The sequence below is a fragment of the Ooceraea biroi genome, chromosome 1 (genome assembly GCF_003672135.1).
Source record: "Ooceraea biroi isolate clonal line C1 chromosome 1, Obir_v5.4, whole genome shotgun sequence".
In the NCBI taxonomy this organism is placed as follows: Eukaryota; Metazoa; Arthropoda; class Insecta; order Hymenoptera; family Formicidae; genus Ooceraea; species Ooceraea biroi.
The window spans coordinates 7,905,032-7,922,281 of NC_039506.1; the positions used below are offsets into that span (position 1 = coordinate 7,905,032).

Genomic DNA, 17,250 nt, shown 5'->3' on the forward strand with positions numbered 1-17,250 from the left:
TCCTTTTTCGGAACCGCGACGCCCTGCGGTATAAATATCGGTTTCGGTTTTTATGGAACTCGCGAAGGCTCTAATTATGAAAGCATCACCCATGCAGAATCATCAGATATCATCAGGTACCAAATGTGTCTCGCATACGTGATCACGTTGATTAATGAACTAAATCAGATAAATATCTCATTAAACAATAAATTATTCTTTTATACTTTTTCATATGAAATAATGTTTTTTTATCATTTGGAATACCTATCTATACCAATATACCGATACTATGTATTCGCTTTGATCATAATATCTTAAACCTCCTGCATAATTAAGCAATGATTTGATGAGACAACAATTGCACGAGCATATTCGTATAGATCAATGAGCCGTCAATCAAGAGAATTCCATTGAATTCTACTTGGCGTGAGTATACGTACGCCTCAGGTGTTTGTGAGAAAGCGTGTTGCAGTTCAGCGTTGCACTTGGCGTCACCGTAACATCTGCGGTTGATTGATCAGTAAATAGGCGGGTGAAGATTGCCATTCGGTAAATTGGTTTTGAGAGGATGTGTAAACAGTAGGACTCACCTTGTGCGTTTTCATACTTCCTATTTTTGTTTTGCGCACGATTAAAATTAACGATGAAGTAGAAATCATGCGACGCCTAAGTATACTCAGAATAGTTTTGTACTTTAATATTATCACTCGGTGAGAAATTATGCGTCCGTTTGTTCTTTGCGTATCGCGAATCAGAATAATTCAGAACGGAAAAGGAAATCGTTATCGGATCTGGTGCATTTCGTTAGCGGTTAATTAGCTTTATTACGTTGTTTAACATTTGAATCATCCATGTGCGAGACCCAATCATATACGAGTACAAATAATGAAATCAATTAATTATATAAATACATATTTCAGTCTCTTTATTTTAGATGGGAAATTGATGTCTATTATTGTGACTTTAATCTTATATTTAACGTAAAGTATAACTTTACGTGCAGATCTCTCCATAAGAGAGGGAAGAAATTAATAATTCAATAACCATGTGTTCATTAAAGTAATGAAGGCTCGATTTATGTGGGAAAACGAAAAGAATAGGTCGTTGTGGAAATTGATCTTGAATGTAATCGTACAATTAACCGCGAACAAATCAATTTCACGCGATTCTCGTCACGCGGTATGAAACGACAGACGGTCTCCATCTCTCACGTTACTATTCACACACCTTGTTGCGATTGGAGGAGATAGCCATGTTCCGTAGTTTTCGTAATTATATTATATTACATATTATATATTGATTAAGACAGGATACGTTATGATACATACGAAACTACAGACCAAATCAGAAATAGGTATACAAAAACTGACATCCAGACATGCAAGATAGAAAATGATTATCCGCGTTAAAGCTGCACAGCTTCCTGAAATCGTTATCATTTCGAATACTCGGTGACAAGTTAGCGCACGTTCACACCTGTTTTATCGAAAGTAGGCGATAACCTGAGCGCGAGGCGCGGAACAGCCATGGTGCGAGCTTTGTACCTCAGTCTTTAATAGGCACAATAAGAGCAACTCGTTATCGATTGTCGCGGAGACTATGGAGAATTCCGCTTAGCGCGCGAGAGAGTCAAGGCGCGATCCGGCGCGTCGTGTTTAATGTCACCTGGCGCGGCACTTGGACTCGATCGGCCAATAAAGATGCGATAGGGGAATCTCGGAGAAAGCGGCCTGTCTCGCGGTACGTAGCTTGGCCGCCGCAGGGGTCCGCGAATGAATATCGACGAGAAAATGAGGGAAGCGAACGGAACGAGTCGCAACGATCGCCGGCGTGCACGAGGTGTCCACGACAGCGTTCCGGCTCTCATAAACACACTATGCCACTATGCTGGCCGCGAGTTCGCGAACACTGGCGATCCCTACGGAAAGTAGCCCGTGAGAGAAGCGATGCAAGCACGTCCAGAAGAAAAAGAAAAGAAAAACTGCTACGTTAGCTCGGAAATTGATCGAAGTGGAGTTACTAGTTTGTCGGAGAAACGGGGAAAACTGCTGTTAAATTACAAGCGTTTAAAGGCCATTGCGTATTGTTTATTGCTGTGTCATGTGTCCGCGTCGATATTTATGGACGCGAATTTTTCCGAGTTTTTATGATGATCTTATCGATGTTTATTCAGTCTCAGTGACTGTAGTCATACAACTATTTATCTCGTCGAACAACTAGAAAGAGACAAATTGCCCAAGATTAAAGTTGAGTACAGTAAAGTATCGTTTTGCATAAATTTTCCGAGGCTCGCGCCTCGAGTCGGTTTTATCACAAGCTATATTATTCCGCTAATGAGTATCAAAGTCTGTGACGATGATTTCTTCTAATACTTTTAATAAACTTTAATTAGACACAATTTATCGTTTCCGGAGAAAGTGCGGTTGCAAGAAACCCCAACGGAAAAATAACGGCACCTCTGACTCCTGGGTTTAATACTTGCCAGCTCCTAGATTTTATGGCAACTTGCATGTGTGGCATGATTCGCGCATTATTAATGTATTCTTCGTACGTACGCCTGCTGCACCCCACTCGTCCTGGATGACACAGAATGCCTGGCAACGAATCTTGTCAGCTCTGGCCGTCCTAATATCTTATGACACTCCTGGCTCCGCGTATGCAAATATATATTTGCACCCAGCTGTTCCGTTAACGCGAAATGGCACCACGTCGCGAAAGTGCCGGCCTCGGGAGACAAGTTCTCCGCTAAAGCGCGTGATTAGGCTTATGCCAAGGAACGAGCGTATATTTCGCGGACCGGCAACGGAAAAGTGTCGCCGCCCACGTGAGATCCCGTAATTCAGGAACACAGTCGTGAAAGTGCAACGGACTCGTTCCGTGCGGCGATCACACCTCTCGCGAGGAGAATTAGCGATATAAATCCGTGTTCTTGGTGCGGCGGGTTCTCCGAACGTTGTACTATGGTAAACGCGAATTTGTTACATTACACGCAGACCGATTATCGTAAGCTCTTCATCGTCATCACTCAGACTCCTCGAAGCTGGTCCGACACGTACCACGGAGTTTTATCTGAACGCCGCTGTCAGCTGATCGCGTGGATGACTCAGATAATCAAATCGCGACGCGTTTCGCGTGCGGCGCCGTAATAATCTGTTGCTGACATTGCGGATGATCGATCGCGTCATCGGATCGCGATCAATAAACAACACGTCGGTCCCATTGCGAGCGGAAGTAAAGAGGAGAAGGAGAAGAAGTTAATGGAGCACGTCGCGGCAGGAATGATCTCGGCATTAAAACGCCGACGTTTCCGCGCGGTGACCGGCGCTCGGTCCAACGGGTCGGCGCCTGCAATGCGCCCGCACTGGATCCCGGTCCGGATGCCGCGACAGAATCAATTTGTAAAGGAGCGACGACGATGGGCCGGCACTCCTCGCAACCGACAAAAACAGCCGAGATCCTCTCGGCGCGTGACTCGTCGCGGCCCGCGCAAAAACGGGCCCGCATTTCTACGGTTCATTACTGCGATCATCGCGGCGTCTCGGCTTCAGACATGGAGGGATCGCTCCATGCATATTGCATGATCCTTGCCCGATGCTCAGTTGCTAGAAAGTATCGGTAGCGTTGCGTCAGCGTTTCTTGCCGTGTTTCCGTAGGATCGCGCGTCCTGCGAGAGATAATTACGAAAGTGCGCGGCTTATCGATATCTCGAGCAGCTTGCGCGTCGTTTTCGAGATCGTATTGAAGGATTAAGTCGTCTTGGATGGCACAACAAAACAGAAGAGCTTTGGGATTCTATTATAAGTTGTATTGTAAAATCGTGTTTGTACAGAGAAAAAAACTGTCAGTTGTTTGAAGATAATTGATAGCTTGCAGTACCGCGAGCGTCCGTGCGACAGCTACTGTATTCATATTGCTAAATATTATTTTCAGCATCGACTGTTTCGAGGCAAACAGTCAAGCATGTTTTGCGCTTCAACGTTTCCCCTGCGAATTGTCGCGGCGGCTTATTGAAAGTAAAATAGCAGCGTATACGTGCGCTTACATTTCACCTTTAGCATCAAAATCTCAACTCAGCGAGATTATAGCGATTTCCATTCCCGGATACAAAGTATTCGCCGGCATCGTCGGGCGCAATGGTATTTACGGTTGCGTTCCTTTCGGCGAAATCGTGGCGCGCACTGACAAGGGTCTTCCTCGAGCGGAGGGGTTTAATTGCGATCGACAAACTGGTGATTTTCTTCGATCCCCCGTTTCCCACATCGGCGCTGTCCTACGGCGAGGAGACAGCAGCAGCCTCCACCGTGTCCGTAGAAAGTCCCTTTTTTCCCGTCTCACCGTTCCTCCCCGAGTCGCCTCGAATCTCGCGGGACGTCTATTCCGTGCACGTCGAAGGCCACGCGACCCGATGCCTCGAGGACACGTCGGTGCACATCCAGCATCCTCTCTTTTCTTCTCCTCTTATCCTCATCCTCACATTCTCCTCTATGCACTCTCTTTCTAGCCCGTTCTCCCTTGCTTCATCTTTTCCTGCGCTCCTTGAGGAGCGACTTGAGAGTTCCTGGAAAAAACACGTACCTACTCCGTGAAACCTGGTATCTCGTGATCTGGACATATACTGGCTGAACTGCAGCATCTTTGGGATTGTGAGCCCAGGACGAATCTGCGTCTCGCAGTTGATGTGGGTTTTATTTTATACGATAGTTTTGTATAAAGTGGGGCGATAGCTGAAAAGATATTGCGCATTGATTCCACAGGAATACACGGTTTTGGACCTGAGCAACCAAAAGGTGTTTCTAAGATAATTTTCAACGCTGATTCCGAATCCGCAGTCCGTTTTTTCCTAGGTCGTCAGGTTTTTGAGGTAAATGAAATGGCTGTTTTTGCTATTTTCGACCATAAATGACCATTTTATTTACTAAAAAATCAAAATTTAGAAGTGTAGTGCGGTGTAACAACGTCGTTTGTATTGTTCTGGCTCTATTTTACGTAACAGAGTCCAACAATAATCGCTCATCATGCCCTCGTCCCAAAAACCTTGGTAGTTCTTCTCGATTCTCTGCAAATCTTGATGAAGCCGTTCGCCCTGCTCGTCACTCGTATCGCCTAAATTTTCTGGGAAGAAATCAAGGTGGAAATGTAGAAAATGAATTTTTAACGACATACGAGCACCAATTCTCTTGTAATTTTGCAACAGATCCGCGACAATTTGCTTGTAGTTGTCACTTTTATGTTTACCGAGGAAATTACGAACGACGCTCTTAAATGATGCCCATGCTGCAGCTTCTGCGGCCGATAAACATTGCGTAAACTTGTCGTCATCCATCAATTTTCTTATATCAGGTCCTACAAAAATCCCTTCTTTTATTTTGGCGTAAGAAATCTTGGAAAACAGTTTGGTTAAATCTCAAAAATCTGACGACCCAGCGAAAAACACATAACGGATTTGAATTCAGCGCGCGAAAATACGTTAAGAAACACTCTTGTCTTTTCGGGTCCAAAAGCTGACCCGTATTTGTATTCCTGTGTTCTCTTGACTCTTTCATCCATGTCCTCGCGTCGGCGCCAATCGCGTATGTCAAGGGTTTTGTTCTTGAACTTTTGTGCGCTGCTGTTTCTTTCTCATATTGCATCATGCAACGATTACGCATTATAAAGATTTCAACGCGCATCTATTAATTATAGGGAGTAAAAGATTGACTGCTCGAAGGTCTTCGAGATTATTCGAGATAGTAGTAAACGAGGATTCATAGCATCATAGACGGCGCCGCTCTATTCTCGCCGTTAACTCTAAAGGACATCGGCGACGCTAAAGCAAAAATAGCAGTGACAAGATTACCTTTGTGGCAATTGCATAATACTGTGGATAATTCCGCGACAGAGGACAGAGGAACTAGTCTTCACTCTCGCCTCGTTACCGGTGCGAGAGGGTTATCCACGAGGAGGTCGACCTCCTCTCTCTCTCTCTCTCTCTCTCTCCTCTTTTCTCCTCTCTCGCTCCTTTCTCTCTATCCTCCACTTCCAGAAGTGCACGAAGAACTGGAATCGCGGTCCTCGACTTCTTGTTGGCGTCCGTAGCGATCGCAGCGGCGATTATCGTGCTCACTGCGCGCGGAGAGCTCGTCGTGCTTCGTTGTTTGCGGCATCGCGACTTCCCGAAAAGGTTCGCGGGAAATGTGACAAAGAAATCGAGCAAGAAGCGCCAATTGTTGCAAATTTTTATCATTCACCGGAATTTCGGATGTGTGTGCTATCTGCTTAATAATCTCTTTGCGCGAATTCTCTCGGACGATTGAGAGGAACAGAAGGAAGAGGAATTCCGTTTGCGTATGCATACTGTCACGTGCGGACACTACCTACAGCATTAATACCAGATTGCAGATCTGTACGACGGATACTCGTGCTTATCATGTACAATCCGATTAATATTCCCGCCTGATACACTGCGTAATTATCGCACAATTGAGTGCAGTCGCATTTGAAGGCAACCGCGTTTGAGCGACGCGCGGAGACGTAATAGAGTTAGCAGGATACGAATGCGCCCGCCGCGCGAATTGAGGATCGCGATCCCTCATCCGGGATGAATCCAGTCGGAATCTCACGAAACAAAACCTGCAGAAGCACAAACCAACATTTGCAAGCGCGCGCGCGCGAACATCGACGAACGCGTCCATTAATATTTGAAAATGAACATCGCAAAGGTCGCCGCGAGTAAATGCCACACGGACCACTCAATGAATTCGAGAACCGAGAGCCGTTCGCCGCTCGAGTATCTTCTATGACACAGGCTCGCACGCTCCTCGCCGACTGGATCCATTAGTCATCGAGCTGTTCTTCAGGTAGCGGTCCCGAAGATACCGAAGCGCGATGTCGTTCTGCCGCTCCTCGAGCGGGTGGTCCGCCGGAAGTCGGCGGACCGCGTCGGATTAGAGTGAGATGTCCAGATTGTCGTTCCAGGAGATTTCGGTTGGTCGCCAGTCATATTAAAAACGCGGGATTATAGAACGTGACATGTAACCCCGATTTGTTGCCATGGATAAAGCCCTCATCGCGCCGCGGCCGACACGCGGGCGGCTTCGCGTTTCGTCTTTCAAGCTGCGCCGACGTTTGTAGGTACGTCGTAGATGGATCGTTTCCGTTTAATTTGCCAGCATGATTAACGATAGAAAGCGCGATAGTAGCTGAACATGTATATTCCTCTGGACACCGCGAATGCGCCTATCCCCCTCGTGGTGACCTTTGTGACGCTTACGTGTACACGCGACTGCCGCGGGTGTAAAAAGACGTCGGGTTTCCGGGAGGAAACGGTTATTAGTGATTAATTGTGAACACTCGGCAAATTTATCTCCAGTCCTATTGATAATTACCCGCGCGAAAAGATATTGCAAGCCGTCCTGGTTAATCTCTCGACACGTGCTCTTTAATCCTCCATCAGTTACATGTGTACACATTCAAGAGATTTATGCGATTTGAATTTCTACATATAATTTGATTGAAACATAATATCTGCTAATTAATACTATGTAAAATGTATTAGTAAAATGTAGAAACGTTAAAAGCACAAATGAATATTCTTTTTTATTTTCAATACTTTTATTTACCATTTATGTACATGTATCATTAATTTATACGTACAAAATGAAAATTTTATTTGATCGATATCTGTCGACATGCCATCAGTTCCAAGAAATATAAGCACTCTTTACATGTCCTTCATCGCACATCTGTGCATCGCGATATGCCGATCCTACCTTTTGATCAATGTAATCTCCGTTGAATTTATCATCGCAGCCTTGAATATGGTATCGACATCATTTTCTTGATATCACACGCTTTATCCAAGTTTTATACAAATTTATCGAAAGTGCGATTCGCACTGCACCTGCATGAGGCATGCAATCCTCGCACACCTCAAGTCTCATTGTCAGTATTACTCTCTCTCTCTCTCTCTCTCTCTCTCTCTCTCTCTCTCTCTCTCTCTCTCTCTCTCTCTCTCTCTCTCTCTTCCTCGCCTCGAGATAACTGAGAACGTGATCGCGTACAATCGTCCGGTCAGATACGTCGATCCCGCAGCAGGTAATCGGATTAAGCAGGTGTGTCGTTCAGGTGGCCGTGCGTGATGCCTCACCAGTGGCTAGATACCAGACGGATTTGTCTTCATCCTCATACGCTTTCATTGGTATTAAACGGGTTGCGGTCCCGTTCCTGGTAAAGTCAACTGTCACGGCGGGGAGGAAAGCTACGACTCCGCCTCTGAATCTGTAATCAGTCATTCGCGATTGATCGGTTAACTGCAACGCATCTGTAATGACACGTCCATCTAATCGCGATTCCCCACGGTAGCTTATGCAACTAGAGGAAATAAAACTCGCGTTAGCTCGCGTGAGTACGTGTGTTCTGCAAAGAGGATCCAGTTCTCTGCGTCGTCAGAACGCTCAGCGCGTCTTCCAGGCGCGTCGACACCTGCTTCAGCTGCTCTCGTGGAGGTGCAGCGTCGCGATTACCGGATACGCACCGCGGCGCAGATAACTTAACGGCGATATCTATGTAGAGCTTCCTCGCAAACTCTACGCTCGATCCCTGCTTGAATTTAAGAGCGAAGCGAGACTCGGACTCGTAACGAACGAATTAAGCGTACTTGGTATACCGGTCTAGTGTCGGATGTATGTAGAAATACGGAGGAAATACGGTACCGACGGTTTCTCTAAAATCTCGCTTGATAAATGCGCGACTATCTATGTAGCTCGCGCGATAAATCGATCTATGTAGTCACGAGGACACACTGACTGAGACGTGCGATCGCGGACGCGTGTTAATTAGACGAGATCGTTGCGACATATGTGGGTGACGTGCTCGATCGTGGCGGCCGGAGCAATCTTATTGGCGTACTCGCCCACGTGCGAAGACAATTCCTTCTCCCGATGACGATGATCGGTCCTCTTCCTTTCATACACGCGTTTCTCCCCCTCGCGGCGTGTACGCGCGTAGGCGTGCGTGCATTATTCACGTGCGTGCGGCCGCGGAATTCGTCGGACACACTGTCGACCGCGGCGAATCGCAGAGAGAGAGCTGAACGTCATCGGCCGGTGGCTTTAAATCGTTGTCGCATCGCGCGAGGGTTCGGCTAATGTCTCCACGGATTACCTGCTCGTCGCTGAATCGCGAGTACGTCTATGCATTATGTCGTCGTAATTGTCTCCGCACCGTTCATTATCTCGACATGTCGAGTTGCTTTATTACGTTTATATTATGATGTGTTGGATCTCGCGGAATTGTCGACAAATATATAATAGTTTCAGTTTTAAAGGAAGACTTTTTACGAAGGCACCAGTTCTACTGTATTATTTGCAAGATATTATTTGCGATCAGTATTTATTATGAAAACATGTGAGAGAGAAAATAGTCATTAATTTTATTAATGACTATTTATGGAAAATATATCTTTTGGATATTTTGAATTCATATACGGTTCACATTATTTTAACATATACAAAGCAGACTATTGCGCCTGCTACAATTTTTACCTCTGAATTTCGGCTATTATTTCACAGGAAAACGTGCCGTGACTGCTAGCTTCCGATTAATCATGCTAAAAATCAGACTGGTTTTCCCGAAGCGCGTAAAACCGCTGGGCATGCGAAATATCGGGCGTGGACGCGTCTTGGGTGGCGCGTGACGTGGTGGAGCGATAAACGTCGTGTCTTCGTTGTCTCGAGTATCGAACCACCCCCGAGCGAATCGAGAAAACGAGCTAGAAACATACGAGAGTGCCGAGACTTTTCTCTCGTCTCGGAGCGGGCGGTTTCTTGCTGGAGTCGCAGAAGGAGGCGAGGATCCTCGCCTGCTTAGCATAACGGAGCGGCGCAGCGGCGCAACGCGGAGTGCCCGGCACACCCACCTCGAGATCCTGGGTGGCAGGTCGTCGGTAATAACCCGGCCATAGGTAGACCACCGCGAGAGCGCAATCCGCGCTTAATGGCGGCAGCCGCTGTGAGATATCGCGATACCAGTTCGCCTTATATTTGTGGTACACGGCGACGAGAACGACGATCGCGGTTAGCGACGCGTCTACACCGTCCGTCGTCAGAACGAACGGAGAAGGGACATGGACGAGTTAGCAACCGCGGGTTTATGCGTTTCAATTCAGCGCAAATGTCGTATTCGTTCCTCGTGCGTGGACGCGATGCCGGGTTCGCGACCACGAAAGAGACGTGCAACTGTAGCAAACCGCGTTTGTGAGAGCCATTTTGATAATGTAAAACAGCTGTTTCTGTTGAAATTATTTGTAGCTTTTGTTTCTAATGTTTCTAATTTTTCTAATGTTGATAATTTTCTGTGCATGTTAAACAGCAGTGTTTATATTATTAATACAATTAAGAAAGAAATTGTAATTAAGAAAGAATGGTGGTTGTTCCAGAAGATCGCCGCATCGAAGGTATTTAACACTGAGAAATAGATGACACATTTCGCAAAGTGGTTCTCCGGTCTTAAATTTTAAATGATGGAAATTACATTTAATGAAGAATATGATGATTTAGTACTGCGATGTGCTATCTCATGAGATCCGAGACCGTCACTTACACGAGACACGAAACTTATGTGCCATGTGACTCGTATGCCGGCGTGCTCTTTCGGGCTTCGTACTTATGCCGGACACGTTTCTCGACGTTTACTCATGTCTCGCACGTGAAACGAGGAAAGAATGCGTATGCACATACGTCTCGAGACGCACGGACAAAAATTTCGTGCGCGCTCGCATAAACGCTGGTACGATTTTTCGTAAGAATTGCGCGTGACTGCACGTGGAATCTTTTCGTTAGACTAATGGAGATAATCTATTTTTACTAGCGACGTAGACAAGAGTACTGCGTACCCCAGTATTTACTATAATATGTTAACAATATTCTGTTTCATTTTAATAATTAATGTTAATATAAAATCCGCAAAATTTTATTAATACAATCCAGAATTTTTCATTTCCTTGAATTGCTCCTGCTGCTAACGAACTCGAAGGATATGAGTGCAGATCTCCGCATCAAGATCTCGGTAGCGGCGACGGTCTCCAACCGCGCGCGCGAGTTTCCGCGAGCGAGTTCTGGCGAGTGAATAAAACGCACGCGTTTACGCGCCGTCCTCGCAGCGAGCAAATTGTGATCACGGGTACGTGACGGCGGCGCGAAGCGACGCGCCACGCCGGCGAGCAGGAAGTCACTGCTCTCGGACCTCGCGGGATAAGCGATATTCTTTCACCGATAAGGATAACGAGGCAGGCAGGTCAGTGAGCACGCGGACCACGAGGTGGTCGCTTAATAAATCACGTTTTCTCATGCTCCAACGATAATCGACGTGATCGCCGATAAGGACCAGTACGACGTTGGCGTACAGGTACACAGGCGCGCGGTTGGTGACACGCGCGTGAAAAGCGGACTTGCGCGCGTCTGACCTGAGCTCCATCGCCGTACACGCAATGTATGTACCTCTTAATTAAATTAAATCGCCTGTGCGAGAAATAAGAAATATGAAGCTACAAAATCTATCCGATTAAGTGGCTGATTTCACTGTCGCGTTTTTTTCTTTTTTTTTCTCTCGTCTTTCCCCTCGCAGTATCCCTCGTTCGGGGTAGGTTTGTGCGGGAGTCCGCTATGCACGTGACATGTGCGATCCGGATAGCGGAATTATCGTCCGGATGAGAAATACGTGTCGGCCGTTTGCTTAATGGCCCGTTAAGTTCCGCGCGATAACGCGTGGTTCCGTCCGCGTCGTTTCTCACGGTTTGCGGGTTTAATAACTGCATTACATTCAATTACGGCTGTACAATGTGCCTACTTCGATTCATCGGCACGCACGGCACGGTTGCACGTCTCTCATTTTCACGAGAGGCACGTGTTAGCTCGGAGAGTGCGCGCGAGCCTCTCGTGCGTGTCCATTCCTGCGTCTGAATTCCTCTCTCATTAAGCGGATAATTGATGATCAATAATTCGGCGTTACTGATGACTGGCATTATCCGTCGCGGTATTTATTTCGCGCGAGCGCCGTGGGTAAATTAACTCTCGAAAATCTCGCTAAAATCAGTGCAGCGCAGCTGCTTCTTTATATTGATCCATACTTGCGAATATGGGCATGATGGTTCAAAAATACGTGATAATTTGTCCGCTTTTCGCCGCGATACAACGTTTTTAATATTTAGCATTTTCCGAACGAGTGATTGCACGAGATCCGTTTGCATAATTATTTGCCAAGAACGTTAGGGGGATCTGTACGCGCGCGATAATTTCCAACTTGGTTCCATTCCATTCTATTAAACGGCACTTTGTTTTTATTCATTGATACATTCTCGTGAGTACACGTAAGCTATTAACGTTAATCAACGGTCGTGTCAGCGTTCCGGAGTCGATAGAAGGATCGTTTCCGCGCGCGAGCGGTCGCGAGAGCAGTTTTCCACGACTCCGATTAACATTTCACGAAAGTAACGGGTCGAGTGATATGGTTATTGCGCCGCGACGACGCTTGCAAATCGCTTTTCCAACTATCACCGGTCGGGACCTTTCCCTGGGCGGGTTAAGAGCGCCGGATACGACGTTGCGCTACGGTCGCACGGTCACACGACGCTAATATCGTCCCTCGAATAAGCCTAATCGCTCATCCAACATCTTATCTCAAGCAAATCGTTATGCTCCCTTTAACTGCGCGTGTCCCTCTATGTCGTTGCCCACGAACGTTATTATTATTATCGTTAACGTGGTGCGCGTACCTCGTCCAACGAGTTCGTATTCGAACGCAGCTTGCTTATCAGTCGGTAATTATCGAAGGCAATTAATTACAGCAGAGCTGGCGCCGTTTGTAACGCGGCAGTTGTTTTATTTCACTTGCATGAGCATTATTTCATTGGATCTGTGCAAAGCATTCACACGATTGGTATATTCGTATAGTGCGTTCAAGTTGAAGGATGCTTGTGCATCGTCGCGTCATTTAATTTTATCGATTGGTTAGTCCTATAGAACATAATGATTCAATTTTCCTCATTGTCGCTTGATGATTATATCTGGATGATTAACGTAAATGTGGATCTGTGTTGCGAACAGTCCGATTTTCTTGTCTCTCAGAGGATTTTAATCCTGAGAAAGGTGACATAACATTTTGATATTTTAAAGAATGGCAGGGGATTGCGGTACTTTCTCGGCACTCAGCATTCCTTTTCGATTAGGTAGATACTTATCCAATCCGATCAGGATTCCTGCGTTCTGGATTATATCATTGAATGCGTTTATCGGGGATTGTAAAATCTGATAATAAACGTTATAGAAATTCTTATGTACTTGTTTGCGAGTCGCGCGTCGCCATAGCCAGGCACAATCGTTTTCCACTCATGACATAAGCACGCTCGTACCGAGAAGCACCGTTTGAGCGCACCGTAGGACGAAAGAATGAAAATTGTCTGATGACCCATACAGTTATCTTACTATCGGCCAACCTTTCCTCGTGGTTCAGAGTTCGCATCAGAGAACAAGCCCTGCGACGGAAGAGAGTAACAAAGTCGTTTACACTTTGCCATGAGCGTCTCTGTGATCATGATTGTCGAACACGTGTAAAGATTATGAATGACAACCGTCGAAATCATGCTCGGTCTTGAAACGACTGGATTCTTATATATAAAATTATGTTACTGTTACTTCATAGAATGTTAGCATTCTCGATTGTATCCTTACTTGTTTTGCTTTGCGAAAATACAAGAGGATAAAATTGATTTGAATTTGAAGAACAAGATTTAAGGAGAGAGATTACATATTTTATTAGCTTCCTCTATGGAACAATATTTCTCTGTAATCATTTCTCATTAATATCAGTTTTATTTTTCATTTATTCCTCGGCGTTATTTGTTACCTCTCGTTATATCGACATAGTAAGCCGAGCGTATTATTTCGGGAATCTTTTCCGAAACCAGTCGCAATTAATTTCTCATCGCGGGAAGATCACTTATTCATCATCCGAGAACACGCAAGGACCGTGTATTAATTCGTCGCCGAGGTACATGTGCACCGAGGAAATTCATTAAGTCGCTAATGAATTCCTCAGAGACCTGCATCGCGCTGGTTTCGCGACCGATCGCTCGCTCGCTTGCTCGCTTGCGCTTGGCATGAGCTTTATGAAAACTGGTTCTATTTATTTCGAGAGTGCGCGAGCAACGCTCGGCGATGCTTGAGAATTTAAGCTGCTTACCGCGCGCGTAGTGCACCGGCATCTAATGCCGAGAGTAACTGCTGGTGGATTAACACGTTAACTAGCGCGTAAGCCTCTTTAAAGCATCTCTCCGCGAGCAATGATTCGCAGAGAAAAACTCGTGTGCGTATCATCCCCATGTGTATCCTGGAACTTGCTCCATATCTCTAACTGCCGTTCCGCGATGCTGCAATCCTCTTGCACTATCCTTTAGCAGCTGCACGCGCGTTCCTGTTCAATTCTGCGACGAGTCGGTCAATTATTGCCGAGTCGTCGCCCCAGTATCACACTCTGGCTATAAGAATACATGCGAACTCTTCCTCTCTTTCTCCCTTATCCGCGTTCTCCTCGGTTCGAAATTATGGTAAGAATAAGTTACAACAGTGATCTGTCTTACGAACGACGCGCGCGAGTGAGCAAGCGAGCGAGCGAGCGGATGTGAGACGATAGCCGGGTCCAGGAATAATAATTGCTTTATATTCGTACGCGCGCTTTCGCGAGGGAGCTTATTAACTTTTCCGCCGATACAAATGCGCGACAATGAATCAGTTCAAGGTAGCCCCTTAACGGGCAACGTCTCTTTCCGCGACACCCCGTGATGCGATGAGGTACACAGGAGGAAGATGGCTTGTTCGCGCGCGTGTTCGACGGCCACGATACCATGCAGGAGATAAAACGCCTGACGAGGTCTCGTTCATTTCGCTGAGTAATTAGCGGAGGTTGTACACTGTTGTTAGAGGAGTGGCGCCACTCATCTGTTCCCTGAGAACCGCGAGCAGGCTGAACGGGCTGAGAATCACGCGCACAAACTCACGAACCGTGAACGACGCTGGTGGAATATACGACCGACAAGTCGTGCGATGACATTGGCGTATTGATGCAAATTCGGTTAACAACGCGGGTCTGCCCGCGAGATGCCAATAACGTGCACCACGCGACCGAGATCTCGCGTCGAAGTGCAGCATCCGATCGAGAGCGCGTCGCTCGAAATTTATCGCGAGCGGAGCGCATCGGCCGATTCAATACTGCTGCAACGAAACGAGATTCTATTTGCGATATTCATTAACTTAGCACCGCCCGCAGCATTATCGCGACTCGGGATCGCTTCTCTCGTCGGGCGCGAAAAATCGAGCAAATCGAGAAAATATCCGGCCGACGAAAAATCCCTGGTTGCTCCGCCGGAGCAGGCGAGAGGCCGATGGGTTCCCAATCCCGGACGATTACATCTCTCGAACGGGCGCGTCTCAATTGTTTGCCGTCACTGGTACCGGTTGCTGCTTCTCAATTACGTTCCCCTCGTGTTTGCGTATTGACGTACGCGGAACTACAGCGAGCAGCCTGCAACGTAGGCGAGAGGACAACTCATTCCGTAACGTCGAAGTGCAGGAATGCTCGAGATGACGAATGTTCCACATCTGTACGTACGACCAGGTTCTTCTCTCTTCCTCAAGAGTCTTGCCTCTGAGTCATGGGATGACATTGGCTGTTCTCGCTCCACGGCGATAGACGTCGGAAATCTCTCGGTGCCGCGGGGGGATTCGCAGCGCTGTGACCGACGGCGAGATTAATCGCTCAGATAATCGTACGCGATGCACACGCCGGCGGAAAGAAACTAATGAACAAACACATAACCGCCGACGCGTGATTTATACAGGCCGCTTGGACGCTTTATGACGGGCCGATCCGGTAGATCGCAAAATTGCCTCGCGAACGAGCCTCTCGCGACTTAACCCACCGCGGGATCCATAACTTCAGGTTAACATACGTCCAGTCGGCGGCTTCTCCTTCTCATGTCATTAGAAAGAATTATACCCCCGTCACAGGAATTATGGTGTATCTATACGGGGATCGCCATGGTCTCTGTATTCCGGAACGCCAAAGCGAGAGAAGAGATGAAATTAAAGTGCTTCATTCTTTGTTATCTTCTCGTTACCTATGTTTGCGTCTCTGATGAAATCTCGTTTTGAAAAAATTTCTTAAAGTTTATAATTTTTGTATAACGAAACCTGCGGTTGGATTTATTACTTTAGATTGAGATTAAGATTGAGATGGCTTGCTGTGTAGGAAGAAATGATTATGTAGATATCGCGCTTCGAAGTTACATTACGGCTCAAGCCAGATCGCGCGGGTTTGGCTCGTCGTCGCTTTCTGAGAAGCGGCGAACAACTTCCTGCCCATCGGCGATTACACGTGCTGGTTAGACGATCAGCGCCTTGTTTCTAACCGCGGACGTCCTTCGTTAACGGAAGTCCTCGGTGAAGCTTGGTCTTCGTGGTCGAACATGTTAATCACATGGCCGTCACGCGGGAACGTCTCGTCGTATATTAGCGATAATTAGTGGGACTCGATGGGACTCTCTTGCTCACGATTGCAGGGTCGTGAGGAGTTCATACAATGTAAAATTTCTGTGTGAACCTAAGACAGTCTAGTAATGCACACATCATACGTCTGCAAATCATCTTCCCGTAACACATAGATTGCACACACGGCACTAATAATGATGAAATATATTATCTTGAAATAAAATCAAATAGAACCTTTAATTGTCTTTGCGTTAACAATAAAGTGAAATTAAATTTAGCTTCAAAGTTGAATTCTATAATGTACAAATGTCTTTACATATCAACAAATTATAAAATTATATTGACGCTCGGAATTATGATGCCCTAAAGTGAAGAATGGAATACATGACACGAAGACACGGTTTCAAATTCGAAAACAACGTTCCCGTTTTGGAGATCGGAAAAAAATCACGTAATTTTCAAGATGATAGATGGCTCGTAAAACGTGGCATAAAGCACATTTCAGCACTGTTGTATAAGATAGAAGGTTAAAGAGTCATCCGCGCAAGTGGATTGTTGAAATTATGGGAAAACGGGGATAAACGACACACAACGACGGTCAGGGCCACGGGCATAACAGAATGAGGGAGAGGTAAGAGTGGTAATCGTCGAGTCGCGATTATTTTAAAGAGAAGAGATCATTTTTCAGGGTAAGTTACACGACGGGGGAAAACAGGACATTTTCTATGTAATGCCGTAGGACGTAGGTCAG

At 46.3% G+C, this 17,250-nt stretch overlaps 1 protein-coding gene and 1 long non-coding RNA gene across 4 annotated transcripts in view; one reads left to right on the forward strand and one right to left on the reverse strand.

Moving 5' to 3' along the window:
* Nucleotides 1–17,250, forward strand: part of LOC105288137 — a 292,115-nt gene that overhangs the window by 113,043 nt on the left and 161,822 nt on the right. The window lies entirely within an intron of this gene.
* LOC105288135 lies at nucleotides 226–7,942 on the reverse strand. The gene is made up of 2 exons (XR_895552.3): nucleotides 5,218–7,942; nucleotides 226–5,085 (listed from the first exon to the last, which is right to left on the reverse strand). It is a non-coding gene; the product is annotated as an uncharacterized LOC105288135 (long non-coding RNA).